The 26,434-nt window shown below is 38.6% G+C and overlaps 1 long non-coding RNA gene across 1 annotated transcript; it reads right to left on the bottom strand.

The window, feature by feature from the left end:
• Positions 1–6,428: 6,428 nt before the first annotated feature.
• Positions 6,429–17,106, bottom strand: LOC117906466. The gene is made up of 3 exons (XR_004649825.1): positions 16,611–17,106; positions 7,037–10,614; positions 6,429–6,911 (listed from the first exon to the last, which is right to left on the bottom strand). It is a non-coding gene; the product is annotated as an uncharacterized LOC117906466 (long non-coding RNA).
• Positions 17,107–26,434: the final 9,328 nt, after the last annotated feature.

Here is a 26,434-nt window from a genome sequence, read left to right as displayed (position 1 = left end):
TTGTTCCACGATTGAGTATTATATGCATATCTATATGGATCTATTCCCAACTGGATGGATATCGTATGCTCCAAACTCAAGGGTCTCTCATAATTTTAAAACACATTTATATATTGTACGCTCCAAACTCGAGAATATCTCACGGTTTTAAAATATATTTATATGATTAAGAAGAGTTCATATATATATATATATATATGAAATACTATTTTTCCTATCTGATATGGAATGTCACTGTGGACCCTCACCCGGTCCACGGGCCGGCGTGACTCGCTTTTTAAAAAGTAAAGAAGGTAAGTGTGTTTTCGGGTTTTGGAAAATCCGTACCCGATGAGGAACGGTTTTGTTTGGAGTCGCCACTTACTTTTTATTTTTATTTTATAAAGGGGAAAATCAAGTAAGAACGAAAACCCTTAATGACTCCAGTATGGAAAAAGCAGTCTGCGAAAACTAGATTTTGGGTTCGGGGATCAGGTTACCTATTGGGAAGGTACCTCATCCGAGGTAGCACCCCTATAGGCCCGGAACTCGGTCTCTATTGATGAATTGGGTATATGGGAGCATATGGATCAAAGATCAAACAAACCTTAGGCTAAACAAATGACATGAATCACATAGACCCGCCTAATATTTAGCATGCACATACACTCAACAAGTAAAAAATCAGAGTGCATACCTGAGGTCCCTAGCCATGTGCTGCAAAGAAAAGATGAGGCAACAAACACAAGCATGTAGTAGGCATTCATGATCAAGCATCAAAGTTCACGCTTAAAGAGGAAGTGAATGGAATTGATGGCACCCAATTATTTTATTCCTTACACATTCCCTCAAACAACAATTCACTAATCTCCAACATCAAATCAAACCAAACTTACCTGACCCCTAATGCCTCTAGCTCTAAAGCGGGTCTATTCTGATTCAGTTCAAAGCCCATTTAAAACTCTAAAGGAGACCCACAAGTTCCTCGGAGCCTAAGGGCCTAAGGGCTCAAGCCATAACAAAAATATGGGTCAAAACATACTAAAACGAGGCTGATCATGCAGGGGCTGTTGGACTAGTTCCCGACCGGTTCAACCGATTGAGAAAAAATTCTGAAATTTTGATAGCAGATTCCTCAAAGAATAAGGAATCCAATAAAAGAAACGGCACTCAATTCCGAGCCTGGAGGAGGGAGAACCGGCAAAAACAATGCAATATGTTTATAAAACAGGGCTGGTCATGCACAACCGGTTCAATCGGTTGAGAAAAATTCTGAAATTTTAACAACAAATTCCCTGAAAGAATAAGGAATCCAAAAAAAGAAACGGCGCTTGATTCCGAACTTGGATGAGGGAGAACCGGTCAAAACAAGGCAACGCGTTTATAAAACAGGGTTGGACATGCAGGACCTGTTGAACCGGTTCCCAACCAGTTCAACTGGTTGAGAAAAATTCTGAAATTTTAACAGAAGATTCCTCAAAGAATAAAGAATCCAACAAAAGAAACGGCGCTCAATTCTGAGCCCGAATGAGGGAGAACCGGCCAAAACAAGGCAACGCATTTATAAAACAGGGTTAAGCATGCAGGACCTATTGAAGCGGTTCCCAACCGGTCCAACAGGTTGAGAAAAATTCTGAAATTTTAACAGCAGATTCCTCAAAGAATAAGGAATCCAACAAAAGAAATGGTGCTCAATTCCAAGCCCGGATGAGGGAGAACCAGCCAAAACAAGGCAATGCGTTTATAAAATGGGAGAATGATTCAAAATAGATTTTTAACATGAACAAAATCAAACGGGATCAATGACATCAACTGAATGAAGATCATGGCAAACACACAAAGAACCAATTTCAACATAACAATTTGTGGCCCTTTTCGTCCACCCCAATCAATAAAGCATTAAGCATTCTGGAACAATCAGAAAGAGGAACCGAATGCAAGCAAGAGTTCTGTGAGGAACTAGAAACATACCTGAAGAACCAGCCTTTGAGAGGTGCTCCTTTAGCTTGCAAAGCTTCTCCAAACGTATCTAAGACCCCCAAAAGCCTGAGGACCTCTTCACTCCACTCCCTCAGACCACTCACGTAAAGAAACCCTTCAAAAACCTCTTATAAAATTCCTCCCCCACGATTCCACAAAGTCCTCCCATCTCAAAAAAAAAAAAAAAAAGTCCCCTCAAATCTAATTTTTTTCCTCTTTTATAGTCCCAGACCTCCAGCCATCAAAGCCTTTTCGTTTTTCTCTCCTTCAAGCTCTGGAAAGAGCTCCAGTCAGTCTCGGAATTAGCTTCCCCATTAACTCCCCTCCTCATTCTTCGTGCAAGCTGACTATCTTAAGCTTTCAACTTGCTTCCCCACCAAGGATCCATATGGATTCATGGTGGGCTGCAAGGAATCCGAAATAAGGCCCAAAATGGATCCAAAATACAGCCTAAAACTGATCTGGAGCCCATGGGCCCAAGCCATGTAGGAATTGGGCTCCAAAATCACCAAAATCAGTGCTCCATACAAGCTGACTCGATGAACCGGCTGAACCAGATGCCAATCGGTCGAGCTGGTTGAGAAAAATTTTGAAATTTTGACCAAATGTTCCTTGAAGAATAAGGAGTCCATAAAATAAAAAAAACGGTGCGCGGTTCCAAGTTCGGATGAGGGAGATATGATCAAAACAAGCCCATGTGCTCCGAATTCAAACCTGCTCCTATGAATTCTGACTTAACTGAAATTTTTGGGAGACCTCACTTCCTTCCCTATAGCATGATGTGAACAACTAGGGAAATTGGCCATGAAGGAACTCCAAAATGAACTACACACCCACACTACAATGGACCGCAAATGAACCTACACAAGGCTCAAAAACCGATCAAGGCCAAAAGGGGGCCATGGCGAGGTCATATGAAAACATGGGTCCATGTGACACCCATATGATAAAATGCAAGTATCAAGGGACAAAATTGAGGGTTTACAGTCACATTATCCCTCTTGATTAATTCTAAAATCCTTTTAACTTGAATGGATGTGAGTTATGAGTCATGAGAGAAATCAAGGAGATTAGAAGTTAAAAATGCTTGATAATCAACCCACAAGAAGTAGATTTGTATTTTTCATAAGCAAAAGTCAACCTACAATGATGAATGATTGCGGTCCAAATTATTGTAATTTTCCTTTAGTTTGTCTGGGTATGACCAACTTATAATACTTAAATTACTCTTTTAAAAGAAGTCAAAAAAGTAGTAGACAAAGAAGATTTGTTTGGAAAAATTCGGATTTGGTATTGAATAACTTTGAATAATTTTTTCCAATAATTAAATATAGATTATTAAATAAAAATATAAAATAATTGAATTTAAATATAAACAAATGAAAGTAAGACCTAAAGAATTGAAACCTAATAAAAATAAATAAAAAGGAGAACATTATAAACCACCAAGACACAACATCTATTTTAAGTCATATAGTTACTTTTAATTGAGTAAACACTTTTGGTAATGGTACCAAAAAGTAGGTTTGATACTATAAATTAATGTTATAAATTTAAAAATTTTAAGGTATGAAAATCTTAATTAATCAAACTTTCGATATTAATTAATAATTAAATCCATATTTTTTAATAAAAATATAAATAAATAAGTTATAAATAAAGATATAAATAAATAAGATTTATATATATATATAAGCTTGGAAGGATTAATATGGGTGCACCATAGGCAACGATGGAGGCCAATTCATACACACCACATTATTGTTGTTTTTAAATTTTTTCTAAACTAATTTCTAATGGCTCTTGATAATTTCTAGCTAACATGGATTAATTTTTCATTTTTTTTAATTATTTGGTGGCTTAATAAAACAATAATAATAATAATAATAATAATAATAATAATAATATATGTTATATTTCTCATGTCGAAATTCAGGGCAAAAATTAATTTTTAAACACACCCTGATGATCACCTCATGTTTTTAAATTCTAAAAAGAGAGTTATTGTTTTTGGCATAGATCTGTATAATGAAATTTATACGAAATTATCATATGAATTTATATTAATTATTAAATAATACCTAATATATATTATTATGTTATAACAAAAGAGCTTAAGAGAGCAAGAAATGAAACGAGATAATATGAATAAACTTTGTGTCTGTTCCATTAGTAAGTCTTACTTTTATAAAAAGTTGGGAGAAGGTTAACAACAATAGTTGAAATATATTAGAGTATAGATAATTATCTATTTTATTAGATTATGTAACATACACCTTATTTCATAATACTTGTTCTTAGATGATCATAAGAATATATCTCATTAAAACCTTACTAGTTTACCTTTACTCTTCTACAGTACTTTAACTCTTAAGTTTCTAGAACACTTCTTGCACAAGATATAGCTGAAGAAGAGGGGCTTGTGTATTAGATATTAAGATAGTGTGAATATCATAATTGTGTTATTCTCTAGTCGAGTGACATCACCCTACACTCATATTTGCAACAAAAAACCTTTTTCATTGCATACTTGCACATTGTGTTCGCTTGGTCACTCATTGTGCCCTTATTTGTTTCCTACTCACCAAACATGCTCTTTTGGGATGAAAATGGTGGGTTTGACATTGTTAATCTTTTAACTTACTTTCCTAGTGGAGAGTATGAACTTGCTAAAACATTGGTAAGAGAGATCTTTAAAGTTTGTTCAATCATTGATATTTAGATGAATGTCAGTTAAACTTCAATGGATTATTCATCACCACAAAAAGGAGGTGTTGGCATAGTACTCACAAATCCTTATGGATCTACTGTTTCTTTGTCATTCAAGTCTTCTAACAATGAGGTCAAGTATGAGGCTTTAATAATTAGATTGTTCCTTGTTTCACACCATAGTCTTTCATGTCTGTGCATACATGGTAACCTTTGTTTGGTTCCAAAAAAATTGATATCATATTGAATCATGATCTAGAAGTTCTTAGGGCATTTTGAATCTATAGATATGAAAAGTCTCCTCAATCAGCCAATCTTTGTATCAATTCCTTGGCCATTCTTGCCTTGGAGGCTATCATAGAAGATGATGTGCTCAATTTATATACAAGTATTATGCCACCAACTTCTACTAACTGTCATGGACTTGATTCTTAGGAATGACTTTGTTCTTGACTGATGTGAGCCTATACTAGCATGATTGAAGATTTTACCTTTCAAAATGGACAACTTTATTTTAGAGGATCAAACGATATATTGTCTCACTGCATCAACAGCACCAAGGCACATCTTTACCTACAAGGTTCGTATAAACACTTGCAGTGATGCATTTTTGAGTCTTTATCATGATCTTCAATCTCAAGGGTATTATTAGCCTACTATGACCCTATGTTGACCACCCTATTGACCAATCTCTCCCCAGTGATCATAAGGAAGTTGCTATTATGTATGAAAAGAAAGGTTACCTAATAGTTTTCTTCATTAGAATCAATCTTTCCGATGATGGTTGACAACATCCCTTTTAGGTGTATTACTAGTCTAAATATCACTAAACTGTTATGGAAGACGTTCACCAAGGGCAATGTGGTGAATATCAGAATAGTCACAAGCTTATTTAGCTAACTCCTTCATTTAAGTTATTATTGTCTCCTTGTGGAGATTTATGCTATCCAACAATCAAAAGGTCCATTTGAATTTATGTATGTTAATGAATGTAGCCAAAGGAATCACAGTTTCTGAAGCCAATTGTTTAGCAAAAAGTTTACTAATTGGGTTACTCCATGTGTCCAAAATCTAGTTTAGAGGATTATATAATATGCGGTGATATCCAAGCAGGAACTGCAAAATCTCTCTTAAGATAGCTACTTGGTAAACCCCATTTTGATTTAGAAATTTTTAAATGATTAAGAAGTTTCCAAAAGTTTGAAGAGTGGGATCTGTAGTCATAAGATGGGGGGGGAGAGGATTTCCCATCTTTCATAGAAATGAATTTGGCTTATCAAGTGATCAGCTAGATTTTAAGTATTGGAAGAAAGACTGATCAATCAACAAGAGCATCTAGTCTTCTTTGACGGATGTGGTATGCTAGAACTGAGGGAAAGTAATAGGATAACTGGTTCCCTAAGCAAATTCATGCCATCATTTAGGTGAAATTAAAGCCTGGGAAGATCATTCCATTCTTGGTCTTAAGGCAATCATCAAGCAAGATCTATATAGTCAAGCCTTGCAGTGTTGTGCCTTATGATAACCTTTCCCTCAACCAAGAAAAGAAAAAGCACTAAGCTTACCTAGTCATGCTAGTGTCTAATCATGAATGCAGACAATCATATAGCTTATACCATAAGGATTAAAATGATAAAAACAAGACACTGATACAAATTTTATCTGTGACCTAGGAGTGTTAAAGTAATTAATCCAAGGAGGACATGTATCAAAGCAACACACAGACATGCCTTTTTTCTTTTGGCAATTAACATGCTTTTACTTTTACAAACCAGGTTGGTTTGAACAACCTTTAACTATGGTAGTGTACAAAACCAATCTGATTTTCAAAACCCAACAATGCTTATTTGACAGGTTAGAATTGCAGTTGTGCATTGTTCATTACTTAAAAGACAAGGATTTTCTCTGTTCTCACTCATGACCAAAGGCATATCTTAATCAGAGGCCAAAGTACCCAAAGGGAATAGGTCATCAATTATGAGTCTGAGATCTTCCAGTGATCAATAGCAGAAAGTAAATCAGCTTGAGGATTTATGTAGCAATGGAAATTAAAGAGTTACCTTTTCTAAATAAATACTGGCACTTGCAGCCTGACTTTGCTTAGGAAATAGCTCTATCTCCTTATATGTAGCATAGGTAATCAAGTATTTGTGTTGCCAATCCGTATTCAGAGTTGCATTGATAGAATTCTTAGCCTAGTGATTGTTGGTGCCAACATTTTGTGGACTGATCAAGGGAAATGGCTGTGATAAAAGAACAAAGTTATTATTATGAATACAAAATGAAGGAAAAGTATACAGACATTGAAAGACTGAACCCAAAAAGATATTTGATCGATGAATATATCAAGAATAAAAATGATGCATACCTGTCACTGTGTTGCTCCAGCCATGTTCAACCCCACTTGGCATCTCCTTGGCTGTAAAAGCTAAGGCCTTGGATCCAAACACACTTTTGCAACACTAATTCCAAGGATTCTAGTAAACTCCCTCAAAGTCCAGTTTTAGTTGAATTGGGAGTCCAGATAATATTAAGAAAAGAACTTTATGGCTCCAATTTTGTAAAAGTTTAGACCGATCAGTTCTAACTCTCAAGTTAAGACATTAAATATCCTGCAATTTGAAGAACTAAAAGACTACCATGAAGTAAAATTTAAACCCATGTATACATGAAATTAAGCATTTACAAAAATAGAAGGGGAAGAAAAGGTAATATCTTTATCAGCTTAAACCAATTATCCATGAGGCTTGATGTCAAATTTTCTGTATTATAATTTGGCCATGCACACTGAAGATCCATGAGTGAACAAATATATAGAACTGTTACAATCAGTACATGTGAGACCCAGTCCACTTTTATAAAAGTATTATGTTGTCAGGTCCAATATCCTGACAACAATGCTGCTACAAACACATTCACAGGTGGCTGATTCTTTAGCCACTGCTGTATTCAAGTCCTCTTAAAAACTATACATGTAAGGAAAAAAACAGAAGAAATAACTTGTTTTCTTCTGCCCCATTTCCAATCTTTTGTAGCTTGGCTAATGCCCATAAAAGAGGACCCAACCAAGTGAACCCACAGAGCAACATAAAAAAGAATAGAGAAGGGACAAGTTTGAATGTTGGCTTACAGAGCAACATAAAAAAGAACAGCAGAAGTTCAAACCACCAAAGCCCAGAACATATTATCAATAAACTCCAAGATTTGTATAAATACTCATAACATGTCCCAAGTTCCTATAAATTGAAAGCTAAATAGGATACCCCAAGATTTGAGTAATGCAACCCAAGTACATGGAGTTTCTTAAACCAATTATGAAAAACTGAGAAGCTTGGAGCAAATTGGTAAAATGACAACTCTCATTTAGGTTGAAGAGAAGCATACAATTAGATAACCAAAAACCTAAGACTACTGTTTTTCAAAACCTGTTAGAACCCTTCTCTCAGACTTCAAATTCTTATTAATGGGGTATGCCTAGAAGAGGGTTGGATGCATCAGTGGTTAGCATGTTTTAAACTTATAAATGACTGGAACAAGATACAGTCATCAAGAAATTTGTCCTAGGAATAATCACAACGTTCTCCTCATCAAGTTAAGTAAAAAGGCCTTTATTAAATTAACCGTAGCTTGAGTGCTTGACTTACATGATTTAAACCATAATGAAACAACTTTATGCCTAATTAGAGGAATCTCCCTGAAGTACTAGAGACAATCATTGTGGATTGAAGTATTTATGGTTTACATTCCAAATGATGGTTATATGGTTGCACCACAGACTGTGGTAAGCTATTTTCTAAGGCTTCCTTGATTTTCTTGTTGTATTCGACATTTGGTTGGAAATGATTCAGAAAAATATTTCAAGAAGGATCCGTTATATGGTAGCCTTACTAATATCTATCTTGTTTCAAGATCTAGATATCCTCCTCTGTTGTTCTTTACCACTCTTCATCTTCTCAGTTCTCAAAACTCAACTTCTGGCATACCTTAACATACCAGAAGTGACTAGTCCCTTGCCTCTTATAGCTTTTTTTACTACCTGTTATTATTTATAATCTTTTATTGGTGAGAGGATTTAGTCCTTGACTCTATTCATGCCGGTTCTCCTTGATATCTTTCTTCGGTTTCCTGTCCAGTGATAGTTCTTCACATATTTTCCTTCTGGCTAATTCTATTTGGTAGTCTAAATCTCCATCTAAAGCAAGAGCATTCATGTGGCTAGTGGCCAATGAAAGTTCAAAATTAATGACATTGAAGTCAAGGACTTCTTTCAAAGCCCTTGGCCCTATGGATTTTGCTATTTTCCTGGGAAATGGTAAAACATGTGTCTTTATCTTTCACCATCTAGCTGCTATGGGAGCTGTGGAACAAGTTATTTGGTCTTGGCTGGTATCACTTTGGTTCCCCATAGGAATTGTTTCACATGTGACGAATGTTGCTGATGAAGGTTTTGGAAGAAATTCCAAAAGTAGAGAGCTTTATAAGGGATTATGCTTAACTTCGCATGATTAAGATACAAAGAAACTCCAATGATGTTTTAGAATAAGTGAAGGTTTACAACTATGACAATGATTGCTATCTCACTTCTTCCTGGGTGGCAAGTTTGTAAAGAATTTCTTGGCAAACCGATGAGTCTAATTATGTAAGATTGGATGAGCCAAGGGTGGTTGAATGGCAACTGCCTCCTTTTGCATGTTTTAGATCAACTTTGATGGCTAGTTTTAAGGTTATGCAAGGCAGATGAGAAGTGGTGTGGCATTTTCAGATATTGTTGTGGCAGGGGGGTTAGAGCTTTCCCCAAGCCAACTGGGATTAGATTAATCATTGAAGCAAAATCCCACCCTTGTTGGATGGCTTGAATGAGTGTTATGTTTGGGAATTCACTATTCCATGGTGGAAGGAAGCTCAACCAAGATCTATTTTCCCAAAATTTGAAGGCCCAAATCCAGCCTATATAATGGATTTATTTTGGGAAATGAAACCATCTATATAACTGAGAGTAATAATTTAAGAGATTATTACGAAATCCTAAAAAAGGGGAGATTCTTTATAACAAAATGGAGACATTTTACATGAAATGCAAATTAGAATGATTTGATCTATACATGACATCTAAATGTTCCTGAGTGTCCTCTTGATGCTATTGCTATTCACATATGAGAACATGAAAAGTAGAAAAGAAGAAGAATCAGAGATCTAGATGAAGCTATAATATTCTTAGATCAACCACACTTCAAGCCCTAAGAAAAGGGAGAGCAAAACCTGTAGACACAAACTAAGATTCATCCACAACTTGTCTAAAGGCTACCATGTACAAGTTTGAATGATCCCTCCATGAGATATTTGGGATGCCACAGGTAAGGTGCAATGTCAGCCCTTTATTTAGTTTTAATCCGAGGACTCCTGTTTTCTGTTAAAATAGAAATGGCTTAAGCAAGTTAACCATCCTTAAGTCATGACAAGAAACAAAAATAATTAAATTACCTTTATAAAAAAATTCAGACTCCTAGTTAGATTTAAGGCTACTGACAAGCAACTAAACCCCCAATTAGAGAAAAAAAAAAAAAAAACTGGCCTCTAGGTGCACGTCGCTCCAATGCTCCCCTATCCATACCAAGTGATGATGTACTTATTTCTGATAATTGTCGGTGGCTTTATCAAAGGCGATGGAAGGAAAAGGGATTTGGAATAGTACACCTTGAAAAGGCAAGACAAACTAAAAATTGTGAAGAAGAAGGATATAGTAACTAGAAAACATATAGTTAAGGGGGCGAAAACTGAAGTAACTTCTTACTGATTAGTTATCCATAACAGCATGGTGAAGAAAAGCCTTATTTTACCTTTCAAAAACCATGTGCCTTGCAAGCAGCCTCTTTAGCCTACTCCAAAATTTTGATTAAATGCTTGCTCCCACATGCTCGGCCTTCATCAAGAGAAGTTCTTCCATATCTATATTTAAACAAGAGAAATAATGTGTATAAATAAGAATTTATTCAAATCCATCCCACTACTGGAACCACAAATTAACAATAGAATAGGTACAGTAAATGTATGCCCTTGAGCTTCTAGGAATAAAAGGGAAAAAATAGACCAAATTTATTAAAATCTGGATTTTAGTGTCTAGAAGGGATCTAAAGATGGATTTTTCAAAGCTGGAAATGTTTAGTTGAAAAATGATTCGAAAATTCAATTTAAAACAGTAAATTCCCAATCAAAGAAGCAAACAGAGGAGGAGGTGTGCAGCAAGGTGGCCATGATGGAGTGGAGCCCGGGAATTCTGGATAGAAGAACCCAATTTATTGCCGAAGTATTCAACGGTCAGAAGCATTTCCATTTATAAGGTAACTTGACCCATAAGCTCAAATGGATTCTCCCCAACCTTGGTCAAACACTGAACATAAGGCTGAAAATCCCTACTTTTCTGCATTGTTATATTTCCGGCATTCTGTGTTATTTTCTCACCATCAAGACTTGATTCAGTAGCTCCACTAGAATACATACCCTTGCTGTTGCCATGAACTAAGCAGATTTCACATTTTTTACTTTTGATCTATAATGTGACTGAACCTGCAATGAATGGTTTCTGTTTCACTGCTAGTCGAGTTTGACTAACAGTGCAGAAAAGAAACTACTCGTTTTATCTTGCGGTGTAGGCAAAGTTCATCTGATCAGTTGAAGCAGAACTGGATGAATTTTGCAGTATTAGCTAGGAAGTTGTGGGAAGTAGGAGTAACTGAATTAGCATAAACTTTGTGGTTCTGTCCAACTCTATTTCACCATCAAACCTGAATGACCTTAAATTTCTGCCCAATATCTTCAGTATTCTGCCCATCTGTTTCTTCTCGGAAAGCCCGTCAGAAATGCTTTTCTCTCAATCCCATAATGTCTTCACCGATTCCTTCATCCTCCATCTATGCTTCGTTAAGCACCAATTCTGGAGAGATTCTAGTGTTCTGAATTTCCAACAGGAGTCTTTCACTTAAGGACGTGCTTTTGTACTGAGCTTCTGGACAAGCAATGCTATTCGTTAAATCCTGGTCTGAAAATGAGACGTTTTGGAGGGAGGCACCCATATTAGACATAATCACAGTGTTTCTGGTCATACTCAACAACTGGCCTGCCGTTAAGTCCATCGTAATGCGAAAATGCGTGCATTCCCACTTCTCTGGTTATTTAAAGCTCGCATCAAGAAGTACAACCCTTGCGCCCTCCATGATATCCCTATTATGGTTCTTTGTAATATGCTCCTGAAACCGCTCTACTGATAATTTTCTGATCACTGCCTCAGATATTCTCAAAACCTTCACAGTTTCAAATAAATTAACCACCTGTAGGGTTCTACCAGAAATACAGTCTTCCCAGTAAGTCTGACGTCTTTTTACAGAAACTTCACAGCAAGGTCAACATTTTCAGTGTCTAAAGACTGCATTTCCAGACTGCATCTTTGGCCTAGTCACAATGTTAATGTAGTTGTAAGTGAACTCCTCTTCAGTTAGGTGAAACATAAGAGTCTCTTCAAGGATGATGGGAAACCAGTCTGGTGCTAATTTCACTTGGTGTGTACTGTCATTTTTATGAACTCGATGCGATCATCAGCAGAATTGAAATTTAGAAGATTTTGAAGTCAAATCTGAAAGTAATTTGAAGCAGCTGGGGAACTCGAGTGCATATGCAAAAGGCTCTCCATCCTAGGAAGCCATTTCTTCAAGATGGGTTGTTTCTGTTTGCATTTAGTTCCTCAATATGTATTTGTCGTCCAGTAATCTGTACGGTGGATGTCTTGACTCTGATGCAGGCTTTTCAAACATTACTGATGACGCGACAGACTGTTCATTACTAGGTTGTGGCACATGGTGCCATTTTGAAGCGAGAAGCATGCTTTGGAAAACCGTGTCTGTCAATTGGACAATTTTCTATGGTATTCGCAGGCACCACAAGTGAAGCACAAGCCTTGTTAACTGTAAAAGCAGTTTACTGGTAGCTGCAAAAACAGTTTACCGGCAGCTGCAAATGTAGTCAAAACTGAGTGGACAAATTCACACTCGCATGACCAATTCACCAAAACGAAATAATGAGAATCCGGTCATATTGCTGAAGTGAAATTCTATTGCCTTTTGAATGTCTCCAGAATCTAATCATGCGGTCCTGAAGTTTCAGCCTGCAATATGGCTTGCTTCCTTTAGTCGTAGAAATTCTGAAATGGTCTGAGCCACTCAAGAATTTTGAAATTTACCAAAGTATGTCAAGCTAACAGTCCTGGAAACTAGCCAATATCTCCCTTCCCCTGACTCTGCTGCTGCCACAAATTGGTTGTAAGTGGAGTCTGTCCAATTCTACAAAGTACTAATGGCCAGTGGGGCTGGGTGATACTGAGGAAAACCTTTTGTAGACCAGGGTATCGTGTAGAGCAATAGACATTATTATTCTAGAATTTGGGCAAAATTAGGCCAAGGCAGCAGCTTCAGTAGGCTTCAGTTCCTGACTCCTCCATAAATAATCAGCAAGTTCAGGAATTTTCAATATTCTGTGAACCAGAACCAACGCATGAAAGATGCAAAATTGGACGAATCATTCATCACTGATATCTATGGCAACTGAATTTATTGATGGCCGTCATTTCTGTCTTCAGAAGCCATTTTCATTGTAGCAGTCTCATTAAATCTTCCTGATGACCCCCACATTATCATCCCATGTTAAAGCAGTTCTATCAACAATTTCAATAGTTATGTCGACACTAGTACTCCTTAATGAAAATACCGCAAAAGCTTTTCTACAACATTAGCCAAGGGAGCAAAAATCTCATTCGTTGTCCACAAGGGATCACAATGCTGAAGCATTTTCCACTTGCTTTAAGCCTTTGGGACAAATGGCACTGAGACCATTAAGAACATATGCAAGGGCCTTTGAAGAAGGAAGTATTCCAGCCACTACTGAAGATAAAAGGCATGAAGGTGACCCAGTTCATGTAAAGCAACAGGACGAGTAGGGCCTTTATTAATAATTTCAGCCATGACAGTTATGGCAGAAAAGGTATCCTCCAAGGTTGACAGGTAAGGAATTATCATGAGAGTCTTGGGGTGGGAGATTTTTGTTGCTTTACAAATATGAAAGCTGGAGCTGCAGTTACAATTAGAATGAGCAAAGAATTCCCCAAAATATTAATAGCAGAAGGTTCTTCTTTGAGTGATAGATATAATTTCTTGAAGCATTGTGAACTTGCTGTTGAAGCTTCTGATTCTGAGCTTTCAAGTACAAAAACAGCTCCACTGGACTCTTTTTCAGCATGGGAAGTCAATTTAATTTCACCCTAGAGTTTCTCAACTCCAGGCACCTTTTCAGACTAGATTTTAGAAACTTGTGAGACTAGAACTTTCTATTCCTTCTCAGCTATGAAACTCTGTGCCTCAAAATGCTTGCAGGTAGGGCTACCAAAGGGAAATTGATCAGAACTGGAAAGCTTCTCAATTCTGAAACCCAACCATTACCAGATAATTCAAACTCTACTACAAGTTGATCATTCCCTTTTTTGATTGGAAGCTTCCTTTTCATGAGTAGTTTGTGCACCAAAATTATCGATGACAGTGTTCAGAGAGTAAGGCTCATCATGGGAAGCCTTTCTCTCATAAGGCTTAATTATTCTCTAGTTGCTGCTTCGTCCAGAGCATCAGTAACCCTTTACTTGACATAACCCTCCAAAATCCCTTCATTATTCTCAATTAGTTCTCAGCTTCCCATTCCTTCTCTCAGCGATCTCAATTTCCTTCAAAGTCTGGTATGTGCCTTTCTTCTCTCATAAGGCTTAATTATTCTCTAGTTGCTGCTTCGTCCAGAGCATCAGTAACCCTTTACTTGACATAAGCCTCCAAAATCCCTTCATTATTCTCAATTAGTTCTCAGCTTCCCATTCCTTCTCTCGGCGATCTCAATTTCCTTCAAAGTCTGGTATGTGCCTTTCAGCTATTGCATGAACACCAGCATAGTGAGCAGGCTTCAAAACTGCTCTCTGGCCAATAGCATTCAAAGTCATTCATATCTCGACTATCTGATTCCTAGTCCACATGAAGAGAACAGTAAGTGACCAAATGATGCCAGCTTGTCATTAAATTCATCGGCAGCCTCATCTTTTTTCTAATCTGGTCAGTCTTGGTATCCCTTTGAGAACCTCGATAGCCATGTCTTCAGTTGTCATTGCATCCAAGTCATCACAACCTAGTTGGGAAGCCACACAGAATCCCCTGTCATGGGAATTAAAATATTCAGGACAGCCATCAAGCAAGAGCTCGACATAGTCATCCAAAGAGAGACCAAGCTTTTTCTCCTCTTCCTTCTCTAGTAGATCTCAATGTTGGCATTCCAATTGTATTCCATATCAGACTCAACAGTCAATGATCTTCTCCTGAGCTCTGATTTCAGCACTTTCACCCCAATCACATCGTCACACTGACATTCAAGTATCACAACCTTTACAGCAGCAGGTTGTTTGCAGTGGTCATTGTCAAATATCTTTAAGCAATTAAAAGTTCAAAGGTGACCAATCTTTCTTGTTTTTCTCATCATTCTAGCTTTCCTGATATTTCTGAACCAAAGATGCCCATGAGGATTTGCACTGCTCTGGACTTCGATTGATTCCATCAGCCAAGAGGTTTGCAGATGTCTCTTCCCAGAGAGCCATCCACCTCTTCCTACCAATCCCAACTCTCTTACGGATTTTTCTCTTCTACTATTCTATTTTCTTGTGGGCCCAGAATCTCAACCCCCACTGAAATTACCTTTGCAGCTAGCCCACAGCTCTGTACCTTATTTATTCATAAATATAGGAGGACGCACCCGGGAAGCAAAACAGAGCAATTTGAAGCATGCACAACTATAGAAAAACAACCCGACCAAAATAGAGTATGATGAAAAAAGGATAAACAAATAAGTGAACCATTAAATAAAAACCCATTTCATGCTAGATTCAATGGGTTCAAAAACCGGTGGTACAATGGGAAAGTTCAAGGCAAATATCGAAATGAAATCATCAACAAACTTCTACTGAAGTGCTCCCTTCAAGCAAGAATATCTGGACTTCAAGCAGCTCTGTTTCTTTTCTTAAGTTAGTCACCAATGAATCTCCTCTAGTTTGCTTCTCCACTCTGTTTTTCTCCTCTCTCCTCTCTCCTCTCTCCTCTCAACTTCCCGAAGTAGTGAACTTTCTCCCCAAGAATTTCTCCCCCTACTGCCGATCTCTTTTCCTGCGACTCAAGCCTCTTACTCAGAAAACCTCATTTCCCCAAAGTTCCCCCGCTCCTCTTTTGAAGATGTGCGCCTCTATAAAAAAAGCTCTGATTGATACAATGAGAAAAGCATTTCAAGAAACTCAATCTTCTTCATCAACCCGCTGCAATACCTCAGAATCAACTATCCAGTATCTGAGCTTTTATCCATTAACAAAGAACCTTACAGAACTAGGCAAGCTGCAATGAGATCTATAGAGACATAGAACCACCAGAAATACACTGATCACGTTGCATTTGCTGCACACCCAAATATATAGACAAGTACTGGAAGATAGTACAAATAGGGGAACAGAGGACATAGATAAAAACCGGGGGAGGAATAAGCAGAGGATGCTAATCAATGAATATAAATAGCCTCATTTTAAGTGTTAATCCATGGGCTAAGAATAAGGGAGCAATTCAAAATAAGATTTGGACATAAACAGGGCGCATGATTTTTGGCAACAAACTCAAAGATGGGTCCATACACAAATTATTTTTAGATGAAAATCAAGGGCATTAAAAGAATAAAAACCAAAACTGAGTAAACAGGCAAACCACCAATCTCAACAGAACAACTTGTGGTCCTTACCGTCCACACCAATCAACAAAACATTGAATTTTCAGAAACAACCAAAATGAGGAATCGAATATAAGCGAGAATCCAGAGAGTAGCAAGAAGCATACCTGGACAATTTTGACTGCAATCGCTTGGCTTCCAGCTATCTTCCTTTCCAAAATCCTTCAAAAAACCAGTGAAAATCTCCCTTCTTCTTCTTCCAACAAAAACCATAAAAATCCTGCTGCGCTCTTTTCCCATCTTGCTTTTAAAAAACTCCCATCTTGAATCCAAAATTTCCCCCCACAGCTAAAAATCCTATTACTCTCATTTTTTCTTCCTTATATCAGTTTTCAAAAGAAAACTTTCCTTTCTCCCTCCCCAAAATTCTGCCATCTTTTTCTTCCATAAAAAAAGAATTCCAGCCCCTCAATAAATCTGCTACTTTCCTTTTTCATATAAAAAATCTGTCACTCTCTCTTTCTTCCCGAGGTAAGTTCTATCATTCTCCTTTTTTCATATCAAAAACTCTGCCACTTTCCCTTTCTCCATGTAAAAAGTCAACCACTGTCTGTTATAAAAGAAACTGCTACTTTCCTTTTCTACAAATCTTCAACTCTCTAAAAAAAAAAAAGCCACCGCATTTTCTCTTGCAAAACCTTATGTGTCATGTAAAGAAATTACTTTTCAATGTGACCAAACTTTCCATCCATAACTACTAGAATCTCATGCAAAAAGAATAAAAACATAGTGTTGAAAGAGAGAGAGAGAGAAAATCTTAATTCTCATTCATATAATTAACTTCTTACAATAGAGAAATATATATACAAGGTTAGGTTGAACTAACTACCATATATGTGACCTATATTAAGAAAGGAAAGAAAGATTGTACACTATAAATACATTATATTCAACACTCCCCCCCCCCCCCCTCAAGCTGGAGCATATATGTCATATGCACCAAGCTTGTTACAAATATATTTAATCCTAGGACTTTTGAGAGATTTAGTGAAAATGTCTGCTAGTTGATCATTTGAATTAACAAAACTTGTAGCAACACACCCTGATGCGATCTTCTCTCTAATGAAGTGACAGTCAACTTCAATATGTTTGGTCCTTTCATAAAAGACTAGATTGGATGCAATATGTAATGCGGCCTAATTGTCACAAACTAACGTTATCTGTTCATCTTTTTCAAATCTCAATTCCTGAAGGAGTTGCCTCAACCATATGAGTTCACATGTTGCCAAAGCCATAGCTCGATACTCAGCTTCGGCGCTTGATCTAGCCACTACATCTCGTTTCTTACTCTTCCAGGATATTAAGTTACCTCTAATAAAAACACAATACCTTGAGGTGGAATGCCTATCTGAGGGTGAACCAGCCCAGTCTGCATCTGTGTAATCAACAATTTGGGTATGGCCCCTGTCTTCATACAACATACCTTGGCCTGGTGTTCCTTTAATATATCGAAGAATGCGGATCACAGCATCCCAACTCACATGGTGACTATAGAAATTGACTTACCACACTCACAGGAAAAGAGATGTTCGGCTAAGTGATGTTGAGGTAGTTCAGTTTGCCTACAAGTCTTCGATATCTCCTAAGATCTCTTAAAGGCTCCCCCTGTTCTGGTACAAGTTTGACATTTGGATCCATAGGAGTGTCAACAGGTTTACATTCTAACATACCTGTTTCTTCCAAGATGTCTAAGGCATACTTCCTTTGTGACATAACCACACCTGAACTGGATTGAGCTATTTCAAGTCCCAGAAAGTACTTGAGTTTGCCCGAGTCTTTGGTTTGAAAGTGGTTAAAAAGGTGTTGCTTTAGTCTTTGGATACCCTCCTGATCACTGCTTGTAATGACAATGTCATCCATATAAACTACCAAATAGATGCAATGGCTCGAAGAGTTATGATGATAGAAAACTGAATGATCTGCTTCACTCCGAAGCATTCCAAACTCTTGAACAACTGCACTAAAACGCCCAAACCATGCCCGAGGAGACTGTTTCAAGCCATATAGAGAGCGGCGTAACTTGCACACCAAACCAAACTCCTCCTGAGCAACAAAACCAGGTGGTTGCTCCATATACACTTCCTCGAGAAGTTCACCATGAAGGAAAGCATTCTTAATATCCAACTGATAAAGAGGCCAATGACAAATAGCTGCCATGGAGAGAAATAAGCGAACAGAAGCAATCTTGGCAACAGGAGAGAAGGTGTCACCATAGTCACAACCATAAATCTGAGTATAACCTTTAGCAACCAAGCGGGCCTTAAGGCGATCAACCTGACCATCAGGACAAACTTTAACAGTGTAGACCTAACGACATCCAACTGTAGATTTACCAGGAGGTAAAGAAACAAGATCCCATGTGCCATTGGAGTGCAGAGCAGCCATTTCATCAACCATTGCCCATCGCCACCCAGGATGAGAAAGTGCCTTAAACAGAGGATAAAGTAGAGACAAAGGCAGAATAGGATGAAGATAATCGATGGTAGCTCAAAAAATTATAAATAGGATGAGGATTACGAGTAGATCGATTACCTTTCGGAAGAGCAATAGGCAAATAGTCAGTAGATGAGAGGGCCGAGGTAGGAGAAATCGGTGGGACAAGAGGTGAGTCATCAGGTACCTCAGCTGAAGAGAGAGGAGGAGCAACAGCACGATGTGGACGATGATAAACCTGAAGAAGATGAGAGAGCGCATCTGAAGGGGGGAATATATAGGGAAGTGGCAATACTTCAGAAATGGGAATAGATTCAGAGGATGAGAAGAATGGAGAGTCCTCAAAGAAGGTGACATCAGCGGAGAGAAAATAACAATGAGTGTCAGGGAAATAACAACGATAGCCCTTCTAAAGTCGAGAGTATCCCAAGAAGATGCATTTCGTAGCCTTGGCGGAGAGGTTGTCCTGTCCAGGTGTGAGAGTATGAACAAAACAAGTATAGCTAAAGACACGAAGAGGTAGGAAAAAGGAGGGAATGAGGGATTTGGTCATGTAATATAGATAAGGGCATATGATTAATCAAGTAACAGGCTGTAAGAACAAATGAAGGTGATATGAGGTGATAGAGGCCTTGAGACGCGGTCCGACACAGACCCCAAACATCAGAGTGGACAAGTTCAAAAGGAGACTTTGTCCGATTATTCAAACACTTTGGGAACAAGACACAAGTATGTTTCCTAAGTTAACACGACTCACACGCAAGCAACGACAAAGTGGAAAAACGAGGGACCATCTTTTGGAACTTGGAGAGACTAGGATGACCCAGACGACTGTGAATGAGAAGAGGAGCATCAGTGGAAATGCAAGTTGCAGGAGATGAAGGTGATATGAGGTGATAGAGGCCTTGAGACTCACGCCCTATGCCAATCGTCTTCCCTGTACTCCGGTCCTACAAGATCACAGATTTATCATAAAAAGTGATAGAACAGTTAAGAGTGCGAGTTATTTTGTCGATGGAAATAAGATTAAAAGAATACTCAGGGGCATAAAGGACAGAATGGAGAGGTAGGGAAAGGAGAAGATGAGGCAAACCAATACCTTTAGCCATAGTTTGGGAACCATTAGCTAAAGTAACAGTAGGTAAGGCAGAGGTAGTAGTAATAGAGGAGAAAAGGTGTTTATTACCAGAGATATGATCAGATGCTCCAGAATCTAGAATCCATGGGCCAAGAAAAGGAGACTGAGTAAAGCAGACAGAAGCTCATGTGGCTGCTTGATATAAGAGATAGGCATCATAATCACTACCAGTAAGGGTGATACTCTGAGATGTGGAGCTCGCAGCGGAGTTAGGTCGAGATAGCAGAGGATCAGATGACTGAGCAATGTGGGCAGTGTGAGGAGGCCGTCCATGTAACTGATAGCAACGATCTCAAGTGTGACCAAGCTTATTACAATAGGTGCACTGAGGACGTTGTCCTCGACCCTAATTGCCACTACGTCCTCCTCGAGAGTTAGTCTGAGAGGCTAACACAGATGAATCTGAAGGACCATCAGTCGACAAGGTCTGAGTAGAGGAGAGGCGTAAGAGACGAGCGAACACATCATCCAATGATGGTACTGATGGACTAGCAAGAATCTTATCTCGAACAGACTCAAGATCTGGACGGAGGCCAATGAAGATTAACACCATAAAGAACTTGTCAGTCTGTATTTGTTGAGCTTCGGCACCATTAGTGAAGGGCATCAAAGTTAAGAACTCCTCCTTAAGAGATGCAATCCGGCCAATATAAGTAGACAGATCCATGTCCTGCTTTCTCACATGAACAATATCATAAACCACCTTATAAAATCATTGAATATCATTCGTGTATAATCCTTTAGCCTGAGTCCAAAATTTAAAGCAGGTTTTGTAGGCATGAAGATGATGTAAAATTTTGGGATCAACAGATTGCCATAATACGCTGCATAATTGTGCATCAATTTTCTTCCATTGCACTTTGTCAACATCAGGTATAACATCCTCAGATGTAACAAGATGATCCTCATAATTTTGTCCCATAAACTAGAGTTCTATGGACGTTGACCAGGAGAGATAATTCTCACTACCAATCAATTTTTCTGATGTGATAGTAGGAGATCCAGAGATGACGGATGTAAAAATAGGATTTTTAGTCGCCATATCCACTTCACCTGAGATTGAATCACATTTGGATCGAAGAGAGCCCTAAAGGGAGGTCGGATCACAGCTGTGGAAAAAGAACCTGGTATGTCGAGACCCAAACAAAGGAGAAAAGTGATTGGAGATGAAGAAGAGGCCTTCTCAAGGCACACACAGGTCTCGGCCAAGGAAGGGAGCTTCTATCGGAGGCCGGAGGAGGCTAAAAGAAGACCCGCGAAGGCCGAAATGCCAAAAAAATGGAGAAGCAGGGTTCGGAGAGGACTGACGGAGGCTTAGAAGTGCAAGACGGCACCGGACGAGCCTGCTGGTAGAAGCTCGGCACCAGAAAGTGGGCCACACGCCCTCACACGCCGGCGCATGGGATTCAAGCCGCCGGAGAAAAACGGCGCGTGGGAGGCGCGTGGATCGGTTTTTGGCTCCGGTGCCTTGAGAAAAGTTGCAGATCTCCTCTTTGCGCTCCTAATGATGTGGTCGGTGTTGGAAAAAGTCGCCGAAAAAGTCTCTGGAAAATATCGCTGGAAAAATGTTGATGGTGATGAGGGTTTTCTGACCACGATATGGCTGACCGGAAAGCTTTAGGAGATGGAAAAGGTGATCGGAATGAAACACGGTCACTGAATGGATTCCCGGAATTAATTACACAGGTAAACCAGAAAAAATAAAGTTTTCTCCCTTGGCTCTGATACCATGTTGAAAGAGAGAGAGAGAAAACCTTAATTCTCATTCATATAATTAACTTCTTATAATAGAGAAATATATATACAAGGCTAGGTTGAACTAACTACCATATATGTGACCTATATTAAGAAAGGAAAGAAAGATTGTACACTATAAATACATCATATTCAACACATAGAATTAGAAATCGTAAGGATAGAAGATAGATAAATGAATAAATTAACTAGATAAATAAATAAATAAATATAAAAAAAAAATAAATAAATCAAGCACATGCAAGTGTTTAAAAATGCAGATCATGTGAACTATGTAAGCCATGCAAGAATGTGAGCCATGCAACCATGCTAAAAGAGCAAGGCAATCAAAGAATGCCTAAAAGGAGACCTAAGTGTGCTCTAAGGTGGGCCTAGATGAACCTAGGTGGGCCAAGCTAAGTGGAATCTAACCTAAAGCGCACCTAAGTAAAGTCTAATTAAATTCAAATGGTGGCCAGAGTCACAATGAGAGGCCAGACAAATCCCTCAACCAAAGTCTCCAAGGTAGCTTAGAGAATGCAGGCTACGTGATTAGCAATGGGCCACCAAGGAACTACTGTGGAGCATTAAAAGAGCACTTAATTGGGCATGTGCTAAGGGGACAATATTGAGGGTCTACAGACAACCAATTATCCTTTTCCTACTTATCCAAAAATTTTCCTTCTAATAAAGTCGAAATTTGGCTCCACCACTTCCACCTTGGACATCAATCTTTTAATGTACTCAAAAACATGTTTCATTCTCTTTCTAGAAAGTCAATGTTAATGATTTTCATTGTGATAGTTGTCAGCTTGCTAAACACCATTGTACTTCTGTGGAAATCCGATATGATTTGAATGGTGACTTGTAGGATATTGTGGGAAAGATTGAGGCCCCAATTGTGGCAGATATTGTGGTGATTTGTGTGAATTTTTTTTTTTTCCATATTTGTATTTTTTCCATATTTTGCTCTCTATGTTTATGTTAAATAGGGACCCGATTATGTAAACACATACAATTGAATGAATATTTGAGTGATTCTCAATTTCTTCATGGTATCAGAGCACGGTTTGCTCTAAAACCCTAACCAATCCATGGTTGCCAAAAAAAAAGACAGCCATGAGTCCAGTCAATCGACAACCCATGAAAGAGAGTCGGAGATAAACTCCTCAATGGGCTCAACCAGTGCATTTGACACCTCCCTACTCCATCTTACCGTTGAAAAATTGAACGGTAAGAATTACAGAGAGTGGACACAGGCAATCAAGCTTGTTATTGATGGAAAGGGAAAGTTAGGGTTTCTTATCGGTGAGACTCGACGACCACCTCCGACTGATGTAGCAGGATCCCAGAAATGGCAGTCCGAAAACTCCTTCATCACTTCATGCTTCCCAAATCTTTGAACTCAAGATGCGGCTCTAGCAAATGAAGCAAGAAGATCAGGAAGTCATGGAATACTACACCGAGATGTTGGGTTTGTGGCAAGATCTCGATCTCAACTGCGAAGAGGAATGGGAGTGCACGGGTGACAGTGTGCGCTTCAAGAAAAAGATGGAGAACAAGAGGGTCTTCGAGTTTCTAGCGGGACTGAACCGCGAGCTTGACGATGTTAGGAGCAGAGTTCTCAGTCGTCGATCGTTACCCTCCATCCGAGAGGTCTTCTCTGAGGTGCAACGAGAGGAAAGCAGAAGGAGAGTGATGCTGAGGGAACATCTCTCGTCTGGGCCCTAGGCTTCAGCCCTTGTAACCCGTGGGCCTCATGCTAGATCTGGTAGGCCTCACTCTGGATCAGGCCCAAGACAGTCCAAGAGGACTTATTGTGAGCATTGTAAGAAATTGGACCACACTAAAGACACTTGATGGACTTTACATGTCAAGCCCGCGAATTGGAAGCCCAGACAGCCCAATAAAGCCCATAGTCATCAGGCCTCCACCGAAACCCAGACAGACAAAACACCCACAGAAATTCGTCAATCAACTTCTAGCATGGGGTTTAATTCCGACCAACTTGCGAAATTATATGAGTTTTTTTTCTAATTTCCAAGCCTCTGGTCAGTCTTCTACTACTCTATCCTCTGGTTCTTTGGCCCATAAAGGTACCTTTCTGACAGCACTTAGCACCATGTCTCATATTACTCCCTGGATTATCGATTCTGGTGCATCTAATCATATGACTGATGCTCATCATTTATTTTCTACATACTCTCCCTGTGCCAATAATTTAAATGTAAAAATTGCAGATAGTACTTTATCCCCAGTTGCTGGCAAAGGGAGTATTCGCATTTCTAAGTCAATTACTCTCAACCCTATCCTACATGTACCTAATTTATCTTGCAATTTGTTGTCTATTAGCCAGTTAACCAAACAGTCTAATTGCTCAGCTAAATTCCTACCCTCTCATTGTGTTTTTCAGGACCTATCATCGGGAAAGACGATTGGCAGTGCTAAGGAATGTGAGGGTCTATATTACTTCGACGAAACTGATGTGCGTGGATAGTGTCCTCGTATTGTTTGTAATTTTGCATCTCGTCCTAGGGACAGTGAACTTTTGCTATGGCACAAAAGGATGGGTCATCTTAGTTTTCAGTACTTAAAACATTTATTTCCTTCACTATGTTCAAATAAAGTTTCATGGGATTTTCAATGTGAAGTGTGTGAACTTGCCAAACACCATCTGGCGTTTTTTCCTAAATCTAAGTATAAACTATCCATACCATTTACTCTAATTCATAGTGATCTATGGGGACCCTCATGTACTCCTAATAGGACCCATACAAAATAGTTTATTAATTTTATTGATGATCACACTCGTCTGTGTTGGGTATATTTGTTGACTAATAAAACTGAGGTTCGATCAGTCTTCATGAACTTTCACTCTATAATACAAACTCAGTTTCACACCAAAATTCAAATTCTTCGTACTGATAATGGTACTGAGTATTTCAATCACTCCTTGAGCACTTATCTATAAGAAAATGGTATTATACATCAATGTTCTTGTGTTGACATCCCTCAGCAAAATGGGGTTGCATAACGAAAAAATAGACATATTCTTGAAGTTGCTCGTGCTTTGCTGTTTACCTCTCACATGCCCTCACAATTTTGGGGTGACTCCATTTTGACAGCCACATATCTTATTAACTGAATGCCTAGTCGGGTCCTATCTTTTGTCACACCCCTCTAGAAATTCCAAGAGTTTTTTCCTCATTCTAGACTCGATGCACATCTTCCACCTCGTGTCTTTGGGTCCACTATGTTTGTCCACACTCACGGACCTAAGTAGAACAAATTTGATCCCAGAGTGCTTAAATGTGTCTTTTTTGGCTACTCTTCCACACAAAAGGGCTACAAATGTTGTGACTCAATTTCACAGAAGCTGTATGTTAGCTTAGATGTCACATTCTTTGAGCGTACTCCCTACTACTCACTTCAGGGAGAGTTCGTGAGTGAAACTAGACCACCCTTAACCTTAGACTACCCCGATGTTGCTATGTTCGAATCCACTCCGTGCCTTATATCTACTGTTGAGCTGTAAATAGAATAGAAGAATTATTTTCCTATTATGTTAGTTTCCTATTTCTGTAAATAGATAGTTTTATGATTTAAGAATAAGTTAGTCTCCTATCATGTCTCTTGTTTCCTATTTATTCTCTTGTAATCTCCTATATAATTGTGCGTATAGTCAATCTAATATACAAAACTTATTATTTTTCATCCCATATTTCGTGTCATGGTATCAGAGCTAAAGGTTTTTAAGACTTGGGCATCATTCTAGCCTTCATCGCCATTTTTCTGGCCTTCATAGCTAGATTTTTTTTATTCACGTGTTCTTTTACTAGCCTTCATTGCTGCTGGTTTTTTTGTTTCGCGATCTGTCTTAATTCCCAAGAAATCAGGTTTTTTCGTGGAAAATGTCGAAGGTTGCAAAGACAACTACTACAGCACAATCGGAGGAGATTGTTTGATCTCAACAACCCGGGGAATTACAAAACATTCAGGCTGCGTATAGGCTGGATGGAAAAAAATACCTTAAATGGTCTCAACTTGTTCACACTGTGCTGAAAGGGAAAGGGAAGATTAGCCATCTTATGGGTACAGGGCCGAAACCAGGAGACCCCTGTTTTGAAGCATGGGATGAAGAAGATTTTATGATTATGGCGTGGCTGTGGAATTCTATGACTCCTGAGATTAGCGACACATGTATGTTCTTGGCTATGGCTAAGGATATTTGGGACGCAATCCAACAGACGTATTCAAAAGCTAGAGATGCGGCTCAAGTATATGAGGTTAAAGTGAAGACGATTGCTGTAAAACAGGGAAGTAAAACAATTATTGAATATGTCAATTAATTGAAAGCTTTGTGGCAAGAACTTGATCATTATAGGGTAATAAAAACCAAATGTCCTGAGGATGCCACTGTTCTAAAGGATTTCATTGAACAAGATAGAGTCTATGATTTTCTTGTTAGGCTTAACCTAGAATTTGATCGAGTGTGAATCCATATTCTTGGCAAGCAGAAGGTTTCATGCTTTAATAAGGTGGTGGCACTGATTCGAGGCGAGGAAAGCCGAATGAGTGTTATGCTTGAACCACAAACCTTGGATAGATCAGCCCTAGTTGCAAAAA

This window comes from Vitis riparia, chromosome 18 (genome assembly GCF_004353265.1).
Source record: "Vitis riparia cultivar Riparia Gloire de Montpellier isolate 1030 chromosome 18, EGFV_Vit.rip_1.0, whole genome shotgun sequence".
NCBI lineage: Eukaryota > Viridiplantae > Streptophyta > Magnoliopsida > Vitales > Vitaceae > Vitis > Vitis riparia.
Note: the sequence above shows the minus strand (reverse complement) of the source record. Positions and strands in the feature narration are given on the sequence as shown.